Source organism: Lissotriton vulgaris, chromosome 3_2, assembly GCF_964263255.1.
Source record: "Lissotriton vulgaris chromosome 3_2, aLisVul1.2, whole genome shotgun sequence".
Taxonomy (NCBI): Eukaryota; Metazoa; Chordata; class Amphibia; order Caudata; family Salamandridae; genus Lissotriton; species Lissotriton vulgaris.
In genome coordinates this window covers 72850083-72855156 of record NC_141690.1, presented here as the reverse complement: position 1 = coordinate 72855156, position 5074 = coordinate 72850083, and the positions used below count along the sequence as shown (strand labels likewise).

General features: G+C 53.9%; 1 pseudogene; it reads right to left on the bottom strand.

The window, feature by feature from the left end:
- Positions 1-2934: 2934 nt before the first annotated feature.
- LOC147725349 (forkhead box protein B1-like) lies at positions 2935-4807 on the bottom strand (annotated as a pseudogene).
- Positions 4808-5074: the final 267 nt, after the last annotated feature.

The following is a 5074-nucleotide window of genomic DNA, read 5'->3' as shown; positions in this document are numbered from 1 at the left end:
GATTGGAGAATTCCTTTACAATGCTGAAGAGGTCTTTGCTGTCGTGTGCGTTGTTATCCAGGCGGTCTTTGAAGGAGGATCTGTTGGCTATTCTGATGAGGTTGTGATGACTGCGAGTGGTGTCCTTGTGGGCTGCGTAGTTGTCCTGTGTCCTTTCGTGGAGCCATATCTTCTCCAGTTTCCGTCAGGCACGTTTGGAGGTCTGCAGCTCGTCGGTGAACCAGGTGGCTCTCTTGCTGGCTGAGTTGTTGGAGGGTTTCTTGAGTGGGGCGAGGGTGTTGCCGCAGTCGTCGATCCACTGTCTGAGGTTGCGGGCTGCGGCATCTGGGTTGGTGGGGTCAGTGGGTGGGTGGGTTCTGGGCGAAGGTGGTGATCAGCTGTTCTTCGGTGACTTTGCTCCATCAGCAGCGAGGCAGATGTTGGGTGCTGTGGTGGCTGGTTGGTTTGTTGAAGATGAAATGGATGCAGTGGTGGTCAGTCCAGTGGAGTTCGGTGGGGTGGTCAAAGGTGACGTTTGTGCCTGTGGAGAAGATGGGGTCCAGTGTGTGGCCAGCGGTGACGAGTTGTCTGAGGTCGAGGTTGACGAGGTTGTCGGTCAGGGTGGTGGAGTTGGTGTCGTTGTTCTCAAGCTGGAAATTCAGGTCCCCGAGACAGATATAGTCCGTGGAGGCAAGTGTGTGGGTGCTGGCGAGGTCGGCGATGGAGTTGCTGAATTGAGCTTGGGGTCCGGGTGGTCTGTAGATGAGTGTTCCTCTGAGAGTGATGTTGGGGTCGGTGTGGATCCGGAAGTGAAGGTGTTCGGCGGTGTTGAGGGTGTTGTCTGCGTGGGTGGTGACCTTGAGGGTGGACTTGTGGATGATGGCTATTCCTCCTCCGATTCTGTTGGCGCGATCCCTGCAGGTGATCTTATAGCTGTCGGGATGGCTATGGATATGTCGGGCGCCGAGGAGCCATTCCACCAGGTCTCGGTCAGGAACACCACGTCTGGGGCGGAGGTGTCGAGCAGATCCCAGAGCTCGACGGCGTGTTTGCGTGCAGAGCGGGTGTTGAGGAGGTGGTTGGGTCCAGTCCTTGGAGGTTTGGTGGTTCTGTCGCAGGTAAAGCTATAGGTGTGGATTGAGAAAGGTCAGTGAGTCCGTTTCGGGGCTGCTTGTAAGCAGGTGTGGTTTCAGCCGGCGTTGAGAGCGTAGAGGGTGCTGGCATCGTAGCGGAGTCTGGTGTTGTGGCGTTTGCAGGGTCAAGGTGTTCTGACGTTGGGCGCTGTCCAGGTGCGGACGTGTGCGGATGGGCGCAGATGGGCTTGCCTATGGCGCGCAAGCGGTGCGCCTGCTGCACGGCCTCCAAAAGAGGTACTCGAAACACCGAAAGTAGTGCACGCCTCGCACTTTAAAACTTGTATTTGTGCACTTGCACTGGACACTTCGCACAAGAACACATTTGATTTCATTTTAACACATTTATTAGAAACTAGAAAAAAAATCGAGCCATAAAAAAGTGCATTTCTGTACACGTTTTTCAACGAGTCCTGTTGATAGAACCTGTAGGGACTTGCCGGTGGGCAGGATATATTGGTTATAATGTTACCCCTCCTCCCCCAAACATTCTGCGACATTACCACCCCCACCCCCTCTTCTCCACCCCAAGCCCTCACTTACCTTTCCGACCCGTCAACTCCCACTTCCGAGGCAGAGTCAGGCGCGGCGGAATTCAAGTCATGAAATAAATACTGAAACATGCTTTGCAGTGTGAGACCCCCCTTGTGACAAAGGAGCCCCCTGAGGATGGGTGGGAAAGGGGGTGCAGTTAGTAAGACCCAGAAGTCGCAAACCCTAGGCAGCATTTGCACCAGGGCCCCGTGTGGGTCCAGTGGAGTAGGAAGGAAAGGGGGATTCAGGACAGGGTCTTCGTCCGGGTGTGGGGCTGAGGGTATGGGCAGCAGCACCGAGGGAGGGCAGCTCGGGTCTGATATTGAAGGAAGGGTTGGAGGGCTCTGAACTGCGGGCAGCACCTGTATGGTTGTCCTGGCGAGCACCTTTCAGGTGTGAAGGCACCGCAGACCTTAGGGCATCGCACGCCTGGGTGACTAGGAAGGAGGGCAGAGAAACAAGGACGCACACTTGAGGGCACACACTTCTGGGGGCAGGTCAGAGGGCTGCAGGAGTCGGAGCACATGGATGAGGGAGTTGTGAGGCTAGCATTTTTAACCCTGGCCTCCATTTTGCGCAACCCTCAAAGCTCAACTTCGGTGTCCTGCACAGTACAACATGCTTGGAGTACATGCGTTGTAGGCCGGGGTGGTTAATCAAAGCAGAAGGGACGGGGTGGTGGGACGCCCAAATAATCTCCCTCCACCAAAGGGTGCAGGTAGGTAGCAAGAGGATCACGCTGCAAAGCACATTTTAAATACATTGGGTGCACTATGTGAAGTGTCTTCTGGGATCAGCTAGACGAAGGAAAACCACGCAGTATCACAACATTTTTAGGAAGTCCACAACAAATCACAGGGGATACGGCTCCTTTAAGGATGGTCAGATTAGAGACCCCTGCTGCCGGGGGATGGCCTGCCCCTACTGGTTCCAGCAATGTCAGGAGGCACTTCCCCCTTGGTCCAGTAAACTGAGGAGGCTCTGCCCTCTTGGTCCAGCCATTTCATGGTTAACCACCCCATGAGAGGGCCCTCTGCCCCAGTCACGTGAGAAGACACAGCCCTGAGGAACAGTCACAGGAGGGTCTGCTGCCCTCTGGGAACAGTCATATGAGGGTCTGCTGCCCCTCTGGTCCAGGCATTTGATAGGGGCGCATCATCTTGAGTCCAGTCACATGTGGAGGCACTGCCCCCACCCCGGTTCCACTCACAGGAGGCGCTGTCCCCACTTTCCCACCCCATGGGTCCAGTTACGTGAGAAGGCGCTGCCCCGTGGGCACGTACCCCGGTCAGTGCACAGCCACGGACAGCAGAATGGAGGGCTGGCTGCCCAGGGAGTCACTGGGCACCGACGGGCTGCTCTGGCTGCTGACGCTCTACGGGGAGGTGGGGTTCAGGAAAGAAGAGTTTTGGAGAATGGCCGAGATGGGCCCCGACAGGCCCAAGGTCGGGGAGGGCTTAATGGGCATGGGGATGGCTGGCAGTGTCTGCCCCCCATGGCACAGGGGCTTGAGGGGAACCCCGTAGGCTCCCATGCTGTACTCGCTGCCCCCAAGGGTGTCCATCATGACTAAACTGTACATAGGGGCCCACCCTGCCCCCAGATGTCCACCCAGGTGCCCTGACAGGGGGTAGGCCCATGGCACGGGCTGCATGGCGGAGAAGGCCAGGCTCCCTGGCACCTTATAGTCATGTGCGATGATGCTCTCGATGGCGAAGGGGTGCTTGAAGGTGCTGGTTGGCGAGCTGCCCAGGCTGTATCCCCTCAGGAGCAGGTGGGCGCCCTGCAGCGCACTCAGCCACAGCTTGGCCTGCTGCTGCAGGTAGCGTGCCGCCTCGGAGGCCTTGATGGGCACCAGGGAGTTGGCGCGCAGCACCTTGAAGCTCTTCCGGCGCCGCAGGAAGCTGCTGTTCTCGAACATGTCTCTGCAGATGGGGTGCAGCACCCTGAAGCTGCCCTTTCCCAGCCCGTCGGGCCGGCGCGGGATCTTGAGGAAGCAGTCGTTGAAGGACAGGTTGTGGCGCAGTGAGTTCTGCCAGCACTGCGTGTTCTTGCGGTAGTAGGGAAAGCGGTCAATGATGAACTTGTAGATCTCACTCAGGGGCAGCATCTTCTCCTGAGAGATCTGGATGGCCTTGGCTGTCAGCGAGATGTAGGAGTAGGGGTGCTTCTGGTCGCTGTACGTGTCTCTGACTGACTTCCTGCTGGCGTAAAAGCTTTCTTATCTTCTTTATGGGGTCATCTGTTTGGACCCATAAGGAAGATAAGAAAGCTTTTACGCCAGCAGTAAGTCAGGGAAGTCCATCTGAATGGGACACACTACAAAGAGAAGAGAGTACGTCAGAGGATGCTCTTTTCCAATGGCTGGCCACCGTTTACCCTAAACGGGGACATCAGCCAACAGAAAAGAGGGGCGGGCTTAAAGCTCGCTAGTGAAATTCACCCAAAAATATAAAATCTTGCGAGCTCGACTGCACATGTGCAAAACAATCTTTACTAAAAGAGTTCAGAGAGTTTAAACTTTATTTCTCTATCTTGTCCCAATGGCAAGTTATATTTGTAAGATGTTACAAAGCAGTTCCCATTTTATCCTATGGGGCAAGATAGCCTTTCAAAAGTAAAAAACTAAATTGGCAGTATTTTACTATCAGGACATGTCATACACCAGGACATGTCCTACCTTTCAGATATACTGCAACCTTCCCAGAGGGGTACTTTGGGCCTACCATAGGTGTGCTTAACATGTAAGAAAAGGGAAGGTTAGGGCCTTTCAATTGGGTGCACTTGCCAGGTCAACATGGCAGTTAGCATCTGCGCACAGACACTGCAGTGGCCGGTGTGACATACCTTTTCAGGGCTACGCTTGTGGGTGGCACAATCAGTACTTCAGGCTCACTAGTAGCATTTGATTTACAGGCCCTGTCACACTCAGTGCTCTTTACTAGCGAATTACTTGTAAATCAAATATGCCATATGAGGGGGAACCGGTTGTAATAACAATATACATAGGGAGCACTTGCACTTTGACATTGATTAGCATTGGCAAAGTGCCCAAAGCATTAAGGCCAGCAAAAACAAAATCCAGCACTGCATCAATAATACAGGAGGAAGAGGCAAAAGTCAATGGAGATCACACCAAAGATGCCAAGTCTAAAGGTCATCTTCAGAGGTTAACAACCTCCTCCCCCAAGCAAAAGACTTATTATTTGTGAGAAACTATTTTTCCATTAGAGCCAGACTTGAGAGGGTAGGCATATTGTTAGATCTGGGGGTCTCTAGTTGGCAATGGTATTCACATTTGTCAAAATAGGGACCCTTACTTCTAAGTCAGAATAAGGGGATTACACTCCTTAAAAACCCCTGCTCACCCCCTTGGTAGCTTGGAAAGAGCCGACAGGCTTATCTCAGAGGCAGTGTGTTAAGCATTT